A 14,926-nucleotide genomic window follows, 5' to 3' on the forward strand; every position below is an offset into this window, starting at 1 on the left:
GTAAATAAAAGAATTCCATATATTTTTAAATAAATGGGAAAATCTCTTCATAAAAAAAATATCCACTCTCAGGCTGAAACCTTTTTAAGCCAATTTTTTTTTCCCAGCTGGTTCAATTTTTCTTTATAGCTGATCATTTATTAGGGGCTTGTAATGGAAATGCTGAAAGCCCCATAAATGCTGTGGCACTGGTTGGCGCTGCTGAAATAATGGAGCTTTTAATCACTACCTGTGTGGGGGATAAAGAGAGAAGACTCTCTTAGAATGTGAAATAGGAAGAAGATAGGGGAAAGTCTTTGGGGAGAAACAAGCATTTCGGGGATATTAGCTAAGTATTTCACCAGTGACCTTTAGCCAGTACAGCAGTTTCCACAAAAACAAGAGGCTTGTTGCATGTGATAAATGGAAAGTCATTCTAAACTGGTACACCTATATTGTAGCAATTATTCCATGATTCATTACTCCATGCTTGTTAAGGTTACAAAGATAACAGTACTTTGTTATTTAGTATGGATTTTCCTAATTGCAAAACACCTTATGATTTATTATACAGTCTATGATTAGACTAGGCTGAACCAATCAATATCCTATTAATTACTAGTTGCTGCTTTACATGCATTCTAACAATATCTGAATTCAGAAAATTGTTAAGTTATCTTGGTCAGCAGCCAAAATTATACACATTTTTCATATATACAAAAGCCTCATCACTTAAAGAGGAAGCCATTATGCTAAGAAAAATTGAATGCAATTTGTATAGGAGCAGACAGATTACTATGTGCTAAAGAGAAAATCATTCAATTTGTTGATCATATCCTGTTCTTGAGTAGTAGGAAAAAAATTGTTTGTGAAACCAATATTAGCTACCAGACTTTTTTCATCACCAGATAATATTTCATAATAATTAGCATGGTGGACTTTTCCTGAAGATGTCATTATTCAAGAGAATATCAAAGTCTCCTGATAAAACCAAATTTCTAACACAGAAGGATTCATGGTAACCAATATGTCATGCACAATTGGGCACCTACATTCAGGTGGTTATTTAGATTAAACCTCTACTAGATAGGAACAATTTGAGTCTTAGGAATCTTAAAATAAATTATTTTCAACACAAATTATTCTCGCTATTGAGGTCAAGAAGACTGATGGGGATAAAGTCTTGGTTGCTGCTAACTAATATTTAACTTGTGCTCAATTAAACTGAGCTCTCCTCCTGGACAAATAAAGAAAGTGATCTTCAGTGTACCTTGAGGAGCACGACAAAAATCAGAAGGAAAGGAGGAATGTGCAGTTGACCTCTTAGGCTCTTGAGTCATCCAGGACTTTTCTACAGTAAGAAATAAAGTGCATTTTTCTTGTGCCAGAGACACCAATAAGGAAGGAAAAAGAAGAAAGAAAAGTAATCCCTGATTATGTTTTGGATGAATGTCACACTTGATTTTATCTCTTAAACATTTGCCCACATCAAACTAGGAAATACACTTCCTGCTTAACTCAATCACCAGCACTCTCTGTGAGTACCCAGACCTAGGTCTATAGGCAGAAATTGCCTCCCTATTGTCAGGTGTCTCTCTCTTTCACACCATTTCAAAATACCCTGGTTTCCAAGAAAAGGCTTTGGAATTGCCCTCCTGATCTAAGCAGGGTTACCCATATTCAGTAGGTATTGTCCTCCTCAGCAATTGCATTGCACCCTTGCTTCCCTACTTCACTGTCCTAATCAATTTGTTATGAGTGCCCCACAGGCAGAGATTCAGATTTTCATACCTGGATCACTAGTATCTAACACATGGTACCTCTCGAGAGTGTTTTTTATACTTTTTTTTGCATGGGCAGGCACTGGGAATTGAACCTGGGTCTCCAGCAGGGCAGGCAAGAACTCTGCCTGCTGAGCCACTGTGGCCTGCCTGAGAGTGTTTTGTAATTGTAAGGAAAGAATCATCAAACCCAAAGAATGCAAGGCTGCAGTGTCTCTTTAAAACATGCTATAACCTTCCCCTCTAGAATTCCACCAATATTCACATTGGCTATAATGTTTCTTTACATGCTTCTTAAAAGTGGGTGAAACATCACATTTCAATTGCATTTACCCTCATTCTCTTGGAATTGTAAAACCACTCCAATGGAACAGATGCAAACATGCACACATAAGCATGCTACCAACAGATTCCAGCAACCCACATAAGTTACATCTGGAAAGACCTTAAAATTAACTGCAGAGACTGTGCTTCCTATTCTGACTATATTGGTCACTGATAGAGAAACCATGTATATGACAAGGACCTTGATTTTTCTTCCTTAAAAAACGGAGTAGTTTGCTCTGATATGGCTCTTTTGATAAAGTAACTATTATGATTTGGGAACAGAAATAGAAGGGGTGGGTAGAGAATCTCCATGTCCCTTGAAATAATTTTCTTTAGGAATTAGTCTATGTAAGCGAAAAAAAGTTTGAAGTTTTTCAGAGACGTGGTGTTTATCTTTTCTTACCAAACGTTTCAAGGCTATTTTTCTATTGACAAAAAAAAATTGAAGAGAAACTACAATCAAATATAAAATCACTGGCCATACAAATGAACCAATTTTGTACCTTTGTGGTGTTTATTATTGAGAAATATTACCAAAAAAAAAAGGTAGACTGTAGAGATTTACCCCACCAATAATGAAGAAACAGTTTTTAGTTTCTCAGCTCTCTTTCCACCTTGGTGACCTCTTCAACCCCAGGTTCAATCACTTGGCACTGGCCATAGCAACCAGCAGCTGGTGCTTCCATTGAGTGATTATGAGACCACAGTCTTCTGAAAAATTCCCAGATGGTACCTGAGCTCCCCTGCCATAACTAGATAAAGATTTTCCTTCTTGGGGGTAATAGATAAAACTGATTGATTGTGGCCACTTTTCCTAAGAAAGGGATCCAAGTGTTTGAAGCTGTTTGTATGCCAGGAAAATTGTGTTCTTTTAATCCAGTCCTGTGGATGGAGGCCTATTGTGGGTGGGACTTTTTGATTATGTTATTTCACTTGAGAAGTTACCCATCTCATTCAAGGTGGGTCTTAATTCTCCTACTGGAGTCCTTACAAGAGGATAAAAGACATAAATAAAAAAGCACCTCAGAGCAGCTGAGAGAGGAAGCCACTGAAGCCAGAAGGTACAACCAGTGAAACTTGGGAGAGAAGGGCCAACAGACATCATCATGTGCCTTGCTGTTTGAAAGAGGAGTTCAAGCTTATTAGTAACTGGTCTTCAGAGTCCAGGTATCATCCTGTTGATGCCTTAATTTGGACATTTTTCACTGCCTTAGAACTGGAAACTTATAAATGAATAAATCCCCATTTTAAAAGGCAGTCCATTTCTGGTTTATTGCATTTCATCAGCGTTAGCAAGCTAAAACACCAAGTTTTCTGTTTCTCTTCCCACTGAGTTAGACGACATGCATGCACAAGAGAGAGTATGAGTAGCAAATGCAAATTCTCTTAAATTCTCTTTTATAGGCTTAAAAAAAGATATTTGCCTTCTTAAATAGATAAGCTAAAACTTGTCTTTTTTGCTGAAAGGTGAAGCAGAAAGAGGTTGTTACTAGATTTCAATCTGTACCCACAATGTCTTCCCCCAAATAAGTAACAAAAACAGTTAGAGCACTCGTTCCACTATGGTTAACTGCAAGAATCACATTTGAAGGTGGCAGGCAACCTCTATGTTAAATCCTCCCAATCAATGAGGAAGCAACACAAGCTCTGGGGACCTGGGCCATCCAGATAATTCAAGATTCCAACCTTCGGGTATTTGGAGGCATTATAGATGGTAATATCTGAATATTCTTTAGCCATTTCTTTTAATAAGGGATAAATGCACATAAAAATCCTTTGACCAGTCTCCTCTCTTGGTTTCCTGAAATGTCAGCCCTAAAAAGGGAAGGCCTTACCACATTGAACAATCCCAAACACAAAAATGCTTTTAGCCTGAATAATAGAGCACCCAACACAAACTAAAACTGGTTTAAACAGTGTGGAGAATACATTACGTCACAAAATGATGTCAGAGGCAGGACGATTCCAAGGCTGGTTAACCCATCAGCTTCATAACAACATCAGTGAACCAGATTCTATCTTTTTGCTTTCAACATATTGGCTTTTATCTCAGGATTGTCCCTTGAAGGGGACAGCTTCAAGTATCAAACCTCCCAACAAAAATTCCAAAGGCTGGAATCTTGCTTGTCTTCTAAGAGTGAAGGACATCTTCCCCAGGAGATGGTTCCCTTACTGGACGACACTGGATTTTATGCTCATTCCTTACCCAATGTAAAGTGAATAGAGTTACCATGAACAGTATAGTCTAGGCCCATTGATGGAGGGGGGAGGTTGGCATGGCACTTAGCAAACCCTGAAGCATATGGCTGAAATAACAGAACACAGGGAGAAATGGGCAGGAAGATGAGCATTTGGTAGGCCATTTATATAGCGTCTGTGGCATAGCAAATGCGCCTCAGCTAAGTATTATATGTGCATTATTTTACTCAATCCTCTCATAGAATTTATGATGTAAATAAAGGCTTAGCATTATTCATACTACACAAATGAGAAAATTGAAGTTCAGAGTGCTTAAGTAACCTACATAAGATGACTGGGCTATGGAAGCCCATAACCTATCTCACTCCAAGAAGATTGTGTCTCTTACTAATAAGTATTGTCCTAAAGAACTTTATGGAGCTGCACCTTGAAAGTTGGAGTAAACAGAGTTTTAGTTCCAAGAAAACACCAAACTTCTGTTACTCTCTCTGTTCTCACTTTTTTCTCAAGCCCATGTAGGCACTTTGCCCAACCACTCATTTGCTCATTCCCAGGTCTAGCAAGTAGGGCTTTGATCTTTTCTGTGAATTCATCCTTCTTTCCTGCAATAGATGGACTTTGCTTTTGGCATTGTGCCAGAGTTTGCCTTGTCCATATTTCACCCTGGCACTGTTTGCCTAAGTATATAACCCTAAAATCTACTTGAACCCAAGAACTGCCCTTCACTACACCCCAGTCACACATACCCTGCCCCCCAAATATCTCTTAGACCATCAGGCTGGCTTGGATGACTTGAGTTTGTCATGTTCATATAAAACTAGTTGATTTTTCTATTTCCTATTAACATTATAATGGGTTAATTTCCCAGGGACTTACTCTCCTTTCTCTCTCAGGAGCACAGTCAGCATCTCATCGTTTAGGTCAAGAAATGAAGAATAAATAAAAGAGTGAAGCAAGAGTCCAGTGATAGTATTATAAATGTGAACTACTCAGAGAGTTTTGTTTTGTTTGCCCTAGGGAGCTGCATTTCCTTGGAAAGGTAAGTTGGAAGAATGCTCATTTCTCCACAAGCGTTAGTTTTTTTCCATTGGGGCCTTAACTTCAACCTGCTCCTCAGTGATTGGAAAGGGGGAGAATTATATTGCTGGCTGGAGAAATTGGCATCCTCCACCTGAGACAGCTCATCTTCCTGTTAAGGGGGAGAACCACTGAAGTAGGAGTAATGTGTTCTACCACTCCAAAAGGCCAGGAAGAAAACATAAAGAAGTGCTGAAGGGCTGGAGGGCAAAGCCTGCCAGGAAACTAGACAGTACAGGTTGGCTAGCATGGGTTGAATCTACTTTCGCAAACCAGCTACTACTGTGCAGGTTGGGGGTGCGAACTTCTGAAGAAGCTGGAAATCTGGCTTTTTATGTGAAATTCTATGATCTATAAACAAAACCTTATTAGATAATAATTATACAGAAAAATCATGCAGAAGACAGAGTTCTCATATATCCCCCCCAATTATTAATACCTTGCATTCGTACGGTACATTCGTTGCAATTGATAAAATAATATTATTGTAATTGTACTACTAACTATTGTTCATGGCACACATCAAGACTTACTGTTTGTCTTGTACAGCCTAATTTTTTTTTCCTTAATTTTTATATGAGTAACATATATGCAACATATAATTTCCCTTTATAGCCATATTCAAATATATGATTCTACCCTGTTAATTACATTTACGATGTTGTGCTACCCTCACACCATTACCAAAATTTTTCCATCACCAAAAATAGAAATTCTGTGCAAGTTAAGCATTATCTCCGTATTTCCTTCAACTCCTTCAGTGCCTGGTAATCTATGTTCTACTTTCTGACACTATGAATTTGCTTGTACTAATTATTTTATATAAGTGAAATCAAACAATATTTGGTCCTTTGTGCCTGGCTTATTTCACTCAACATAATGTCTTTAAATTTTATTGTCACATGTATCAGAACTTCATTCCTTTGTACAAATGAATACTTTCCATTGGATGACTATACCACATTTTGTTTATTCATTCATTGGTTAATGGATATTTGGGTTGTTTCCATCTTTTGGCAATTGTGAATAAGACTGGTGTGCACATAGTGTGAAAATATCTGTTTGAGTTCCTGCTCTCAACTCATTTGTTTATATACCTAGAACTGGGATTGCTGGATCATATGGTAATTCTACACATCACTTTCTGAAGAACCGCCAAACTGTCATCCATAGCAGGTGCTCCCTTTCACATTCTCACCAACAGTGAACATGTGTTCCTATTTCTCCATATTCTCTCCAACACTTGTTATTTTTCTTTTTTAATAGTAGCCATTTTGGGGGTGGGGAATGGTATCCCATTGTGGTTTTGATTTGCATTTCCTGAATGGTTAATGATGTTGGCCGTTTGTGTATCTTCTTTGAAGACATGTCTATTCAAAGATTTCACCTATTTTTAATTGGGTTGTTTGTCTTTTTGTTGTTGAGTTATAGGATTTCTTTATATATTCTGGGTATTAAGAAGCCATTATCTGATACGTAACCTCCAAATATTTTTTCTCATTCTGTAGATTGTCTTTTTACTTGTGTAATAAAGTTCGTGATGCAAAAAAGTTTTTCATTTCAGTGAGGTCTCATTTATCTATTTTTGTTGTTGTTGCTTATGCTTTTAGTGTCAAGTCTAAGAAACCATTGCCTAATCACAGAGTCCTAAAGATGCTTCCCTATGTTTTCTTCTAGAAGATTTACAGTTCTAGTTCTTATATTTAGGTCTTTGATCCATTTTGAGTTGATTTTTCTGTATAGGGTGAGGTAGGAATCCACTTTCATTTTTCTGCAGATGAACATCCAGTTTTCTCAGCACCATTTGTTGAAGAGACTATTCCTTCCCAGTTGAGTGTACTTGGAACCCTTGTCAAAAATCAGTTGGCCATAAATGTAAGAGTTGATTTCTAAACTGTCAATTTGATTTCATCCTTCCACAGGTCTGTCTTTGTGCCAGTATCATGCTGTTTTTTTTTTTTGTTGTTGTTGTTGTTTTTTAACATGGGCAGGCACAGGGAATCAAACCCAGGTCCTCGGGCATGGCAGGCGAGCATTCCTGCCTGCTGAGCCACCGTGGCCCTCCCAGTATCATGCTGTTTTAATTACTGCAGCTTTATAATAACTTTTTTACACAAGCATATTGTCCACAAGACAAGAATCTTGTGTTCTTTTTCAAGATTGTTTTGGCTATTCAGGGTCCCTTACCCTTTGATATAAATTTGATGACTGACTTTTCCATTTCTGTGAAGAAGGCTATGGAAATTTTGATTGGAATTGCATAGACTCTTTGCTTTGCTTTGGGTAGAATCAATATCTTAACAATATTTAGTCTTCTGATCTATGAACACAAAAGATCTTCTCAGTTCTTTAAGTTTTCTTTTATTTCTTTTGGCAATATTTTGTAGTTTTCCATGTATAATCTTTTACTTCTTTGGTTCAATTTATTCCTAGATATTTTATTCTCTTTGTTGTTATTGTCAATGGAATTTTTTTCTGATTTCCTTTTCAGATTGTTCATTACTAGCATATAATACTACTGAATTTTTGTGTTGGTCTTATGCCACTTTGCTAAATTAGTTTATTAGCTCTTACATTGCGGTTTTGGATTTTTCCGGATTTTCTATATTTAGGACTATGTCATCTGCAAGTAGGGAAAGTTTTTTTTCTTTCTTTCTGATTTTGATATATTATTTTTTTCTTTTTTTTTTTGATTTTTTTTTTTTTTTTAACATGGGCAGGCACTGGGAATCGAACCTGGGTCCTCTGGCATGGCAGGCAAGTGTTCTTGCCTGCTGAGCCACCGTGGCCCACCCTATTATTATTTTCTTGCTTAACTGCTCTGTACAGAACTTCTGCCACAATGTTGAGTGACAGTGGTGAGAGCTGGTATTGCTTTCTTGTTCCTGATCTTAGAGTATGATATTAGTGGTGGGTTTTTCATATATGCCCTTTATCATGTTGAAAAAGTCACCCTCTGTTCCTGGTCTTCCAACTGATTTATCAAGATGGGGTCCTGGATTATGTAAAGTTCTTTTTGAGTCAGTCAATTGAGATGATTATGTGCTTCTTTTCTTTAATTCTATTAATGCAGCACATCTCATTATTTGCTTTTCTTATTTTAATTGATCTACCCTTGTATACCTGGGATAAATCTCATTTGATTGTAGTGGATAATTCTTTTAATGTGTGTGCTGGCTTGAAGCCATTATGTACTCCATAAAAGCCATGTCCTTTTAATCCAATCTTGTGGGGGCAGACCTATTGTTAGGTGGGGCCTTTTGATTAGGTTGTTTCCATGGAGATGTGACCCTGCCTATTTAAGGCAGGTCTTAATTCACTTACTGGAATCCTTTAGAAGGTCATTTTGGAGAGCATCTGGAGATGCAGAAGGAGGTTAGAGCCGTTTGAACCCTGAAGCTGGGAGAGAAGGACAGCAGATTTTGCCATGTGCCCTCCCACATGACAGGGAAACCCCAGATGTGATCAGCCTTTCTTGAGAGAAGGTATTCTCTTGTTGTTTCCTTAATTTGGACATTTTCACAGCCTTATAATTGCAACTTGTAATTTAATAAATCCCTTTTTTAAAATCCAATCCATTTCTGGTATGTTGCATTCTGACAACTTTAGCAAACTGAACCAATGTGCTGTTGGATTTCAGTTTGCTAGTGTTTTGTGAAGGATTTTTATCATTTATATGCATAAGGAATATTGGTCTGCAGTTTTCTCATGGGATGTTTGTCTAGCTTTGCTCTCAGGGTGTTGTTGGCCTGGATTAGGGAGTGTTGACTTCTCTTCAATTTTTTGGTAAAATTTGAGCAAAGCTGACAGTTCTTCTAGGAATGTTTGGTAAAATTCACCAGGAAACCTTTTAGTCTTTTCTAAAATGCCAAAAGAATATAGGCTATTAGGGCCAGGGTAGGAGTAGGGGTGGGGAATGGGAGTTAATACTTAAATGAGCTTCTTTTGGGGTGATAGTAAAGTTTAGGTAATGGAGGAAGGTAATGGTAGTCCAACAATGTGAGTTTAATTAAGACTTCTGAACTGTATATTTGAAAATGGTTAAAATGAGAATTTTAGGTTGTATATAGGTGACCAGAATAAAAAATTAAAAAAAAAAAAAGTATAGAACTATACAACGCAGTGAACCCTAAGATAAACTATGGAGCATAGTTAATAGTATAATTATGATATTGTTTCATTAATTGTAACAAAGGTAACAAGTAATGCAAAGTGTTAGTAATAGTGAAAACTGTTTGTTGTGAAATAGGTGTGTGGGAACTCTACTTTTTGTTTGCTTTTTCTGTAAACCGATAACTAATTTTTAAAAAATCCTGAAATAGAGATTATGAATGAAAATAAGGCCATGTGACCAGAATAAAACAAATGCTGAGTTCAAATACCTATGCTTCCAAGTTTTGTAATATTTAGTTTATTATTATTATAGAAGCATTCCACAAATAGAGGAGGAAAGAAATCAAACAGGTTTCTCCACAATGATAAGGCATACTGATTCCAGCAAAATATGAGACATCCTACCAATCAAGGGCTGGGAATCAAGAATGGGATAATGGCATGTGGTTAATTCAGGGCCAGCCTCATAGTGTATGGCCTGAGGACCCAGAGCTGAGATTTAATACTCTGCTGTCCCAGTCTTGAAATTCTTAATAATGTTTGAACAAGGGCTTTGCATTTTAACTTTGCATTGAGCCCAGTAAATTTTGTAGCTGGTCTAGAGTAATTTAGCCATCTCCCCAGTTAAAGGAACCAGCAAAATTATAGCTCACAATGGTGAGAGAATATGAAAAAGGAAATCTATTTAAGAGGATCCCAGTCAGTCTTTCACCATGGGACCTGGACATTAGCTATTCCTAAGATTCCCAGACTATGTGATAAGAATGATTGATGATCTGTTGAATACCCAGAAATACTCATTCTCAACCTTCTTTGTGGTGATTCATCAGGAACTGAAAAGAAATTCTTGATAGGGAGATTTGAAGGAGGCTTTTGGAGAACTGGACCTTGAACTTACGATCAAGAGGACACTTAGTGTGGAGTAAAAATAAAAGGAGACCTCTCCTTGTCAAAGGCCTAGATATTTAGTTATCTTCCATTTGAAATACCCAAATTAGTGAGAATGTGAGAATTTCAACTTTTTCCCTTTGTATGTATTTCCCATCTAAATGGCCCTAAATTCTCACTAAATACATTTTCATATTTCTACACATCTTGGTATGGTAATTGTTTGTTAAGGTGGCTTTAATAATTCTTTCCTTCCTTATGTGCATACTCCTTTGCAATGTGACTTTGCCACTACTTCCATCAAGAGGTGGAACCTATTTCTCCACCTCTTGAGTCTGAACTTGGGAATCGATTTGTTTTGGCCAATGGGATATTTTTTGAATGTCTTCTTTCGCTGACCCTCTCACCAAGGTGTGACTAAGCCTTAGTTAGGCCCCTGAAGAATGAGAGACCCTGTAAAACAAGACCCCACCCAATGAAGCCATCTCAGCTGAGACCCAAGACATGTGTATGTCCATCCTAGACCTTCCAATTTTAACTGAACTGAGTCAGACCTGAAGAGCCATCTAGCATAGCTACATAAGTGTGAGAAGTATGTGATGTCTGTTATTTTAAGTCACTAAATTTGGGAGTAGTTTGTGATCCAGCATAAACTGAATAGGGCAATCTTATGGCAATAGATTGAAGGAATAGGGAAAAAAAATGGGGCTTGCCTCTTCCGATAATCTCCAATGGTTGCATGTACAACTTAATGCCTTAGGCAGGGCCAGTGCAATAGTTTGGCTCTTACACTGAAAAGATTTCCATGGTGGTTAAACACAAAGGACAGTAATTCCAAACCTTCTGCTTATCATCTGAGGAAGCTTTCTCTGAAATAGGAAAAAAGATGCATGGAAAGGGCAATGCTGGCCTCTGGGTAACAGTAGTAAGCAATGTCCAAAGAGGAAAAGGAGGTAGTGGGATTACTTGAGTATAATTTCAGGTAGAGGGAGTGATTTTCTCCCTCCAGGAAGTAAGATGAGTTGACATCCCTGCCACAAAAAAAAAAAAGAAGAGCAAGAGAGCCTCATCTCACTTGAATTCTCCAACCACGGAGCATGGGTCTCCAGTATGACATCAAGCCCCAAATTTCTAAAGAAGCAGATGCTGAAGACTTTTATTATATTTTCCAGCTTACTATATAAGATATTTGATTTTTACCATAAGACTATTTCTGGAAAAAAGGGATAAATATGGCTATATTAAAAATGAAAAACCAAATCCTTGGGGATAAGGTTTAAGTTATAGGAACTTAATTTGTTGTAATTGTAGAGATTTAAATGACCACGGTATTTGGGACTGGAAATTCTGTTTTTCAGATTTGATCATTTCATTCTAAAATTCTTATTTATGTGACATTACTGAGAAAAAGAGAAAAAAAACCTTTAAATTGTGTTTGCCTAACAGATTGGGTTGTGGTTGTATGTGCCAAACGGGATCATCATTTTATATGGGAAAATGTTTTTCAGAGAATATTCTAGGCATTGCCATTCTCCAGCAATTTGTCCTCAGAACCTTGATATCATTGTTTAAATAAAGCACTAACTAGGGAGCCAACTTCAAGCTTAGAAAAGATTATGGTAAATGCTGCTTTTCAAAAGTTATGCAATATAATTGGTTAGTATTAACTCTATAACTTAAACTGCAATAAAAAAGGTGATATGCATTGAAATAATAAAAATCTTCTATGTGTGAGTGATAAAGAATCCCAACAAGTGACGCAGATGCAGTCATTCCCGGGAATATTGGGAAGACAAATTTACATATATTGCTGTCGGAGGAGAAAGTTAACCAAGCTTCTAAAATGTTTTAGAAGCAAAAGGGTTAATTAATCTGTTTTTCCATAAATATTTTGTGTGGTTTGAATTGGGATCTAATACTTTTTTTTTTTTTACTAAGGAAAAGCATTCAGATTCTATTTAACTTGGATGAATTTAAGATTCTATGATGACTATCTTTCCTTAGTCTTTGCAAAATTAGGAATGACCCATGGCTAAAATTAGAACAAAAATTTCCCAATGACATTGGAGCAATTGGCTCATAAACTAGTATTAAAATAGCTGGTTTTCCCATGGAATGCTCATCTCCTGGGATATTCCAAAGTGAAAGGGTTCTATGACCAAATACTGTTGGGAAATTTTGCATCCTCTATCCCTCCCTTGGAGAGTTGCAATTGTCATTTATATATAAATGTTCTGAGATGTTTGGCAGTAAAGAAACATTTACCTCTGTTTAAACTAAATTTCCTTAATGTTTTTTTTTTTTTTTACTATGGAAATTTTTTTACATTATTTTAATTTTTCATAACACTTATTCCGAGTACCTAACATTCCAAGGAATAATTTTGAGGGGAAAAAAACTTCCATAGAGGAAAACACCTAAAGTTCTCCCAGAGAGATAAATGTCATGCAAAATGAATACTGCTAGGGTAGTCCCTAACAATCTAGAAATGTCACAGATGTACCATCTCATGAAGATCTTGTTCTCTAAATCATTTATGCTATTCTGGGGATGAGCTCAAACAAACTTATCAAATTTATGAATTCTGGGGATGAGCTCAAACACATCAAAGTTTGCAAATCTCCTAGAGAGCTAGTGGTTATATCTGTAGTCTCTAGTTCTCAAAGTTTGGGGCTGCACTGCCAGAATGTCTTATTCCCATCCTGATGATGAGGACTTGAACGGATATGGTGAAGCCTACATGGCAAGCAAGTAGCTCCAGGTCACCCAGACATGAGGTGGGAAAACTTGATATCAGATTTAGAAATCAAATAAGGTTGGAGCATGTAAATAGATGATAAAAGCCAGAAGAAACAAACCTTGAAACAAGTATTGAAAGCCTTTAAAGAATGACTTGAACTGGAGGGTTATTGGATAAGTGATTGAGCCTTTCCTTGTTTCTATCTGAATATTGTGAATAATCTGAAATTAAAAATAGTTGTGAACTTGGAGTTCTAGCTAACCTATATTATTGTTTATAAATGAAGCTATAATAGATATTTTAAGGCAAAAAAAGAAAGACTGACCACTCATAGACATGCTGAAAGAAAAAAAAATGATTCCATGAAAAAGGATAGGAATGAAAGAAAAAAAAAAAAACAGCCATCAAAGTTACTGGTAAGTAGGTAACTATAATTGAATCATGCTTTGGATATTATAAATAAAAATTCGTTCTAATTCTGGGGTGTCTAAAACACAATGCGGAAGAAAAATATTGTCCAACCATAACATGTAAGATCTTTTTCAAGGTTCTTGTTTTGTAGAAATAAAAATAAATTTATTAAGGTAAGACGTTAAGACAAGTGTCCAACCATAACATGTAAGATCTTTTTCAAGGTTCTTGTTTTGTAGAAATAAAAATAAATTGATTAAGGTAAGAGGTTAAGATAAGTGTGCATGTTTAAAGTTTAAAAGTATGGAAAATTTAGAGCCCTCAGGTATTGCTAGGGGGGATTACAGTGGTGCAGCCATTTTGGAAAACAATCTGGCAGTTTTTCAAGATCAAAGTTTGCAAATTTATGTTTGTAAACATAAACTTACAATATGACTCAGCAACTCCACTCTTAAGATGCATATATATAATTCAAAATAGCCCAAAAGTCAAAACAAACAACCCAAAAGTATATCAACTCATAAATGGATAAGTAAAATGTGGTATATCTATGCAGGAAACATCATTTGGCAATAAAAAGGAATGAAGTACTGATGCATGCTGTAACATAGATGAAACTTTGAAGCCAGACATAAAAGACCACATATTATATGATTGTATTTATATGAGATGTCCAGGATAGGCACATCTGTAGAGATAGAAAGCCATATAGCAACACCCTAGGGTGAAGAACTGCAATGGGAAATACTGCTAATGGATATCGGTTTTCTTCTGTGGGGAGCAAAAATGTTCTAAATCTAGATTGTTGTGATGGTTGCCTAATCCTGCCAATATACTTAAAAAACCTTGAACTGTACATTTAAATGGGTGAATTGTATAGTATGTTAATTAGATTCCAATAAATATGTTAATTTTCAGTGCCCCGTAAATGTCAAGAACCAGACTGTGTAACTTCCAAATAGGTAGAGATAAAAAAGGAAAATGAAGAATACTTCATTAATCCATGGGAAGGCAGAAAGGGAGAAAAAAAGCAAAGAAAAATCCAGTTCAAATAGATAATAGCAAATGGTAAATGGGCAACCTCAAACCAATAGTAGAAATGAATATTAATACATCAATAATTAGAATAATTGTGATACATTTATTCTCAGTGTACATGGAAAAACAAAGGGAATCAGTTATGTACTTCTTTATTTTGCAACCTCCAAAAGCTGACACTAAAATAGGAACAGCCAGGCAAGAAATTCGTTAGTGTGAAGGGAAATGAAGAAGGAGCTGACTTGAATGCAGGTCTGACACCAGGGGAGTGAGAGAGCGAAAGAAGGAGGCTTGCTGGAAGCCTCTATAGCTAATGAAAAACTTGGCTGATCTTTGTCCTCAATTCCTGGGGAGGTAATCTCTGTATTTTGTA

This window comes from Tamandua tetradactyla, chromosome 1 (assembly GCF_023851605.1).
Source record: "Tamandua tetradactyla isolate mTamTet1 chromosome 1, mTamTet1.pri, whole genome shotgun sequence".
NCBI lineage: Eukaryota > Metazoa > Chordata > Mammalia > Pilosa > Myrmecophagidae > Tamandua > Tamandua tetradactyla.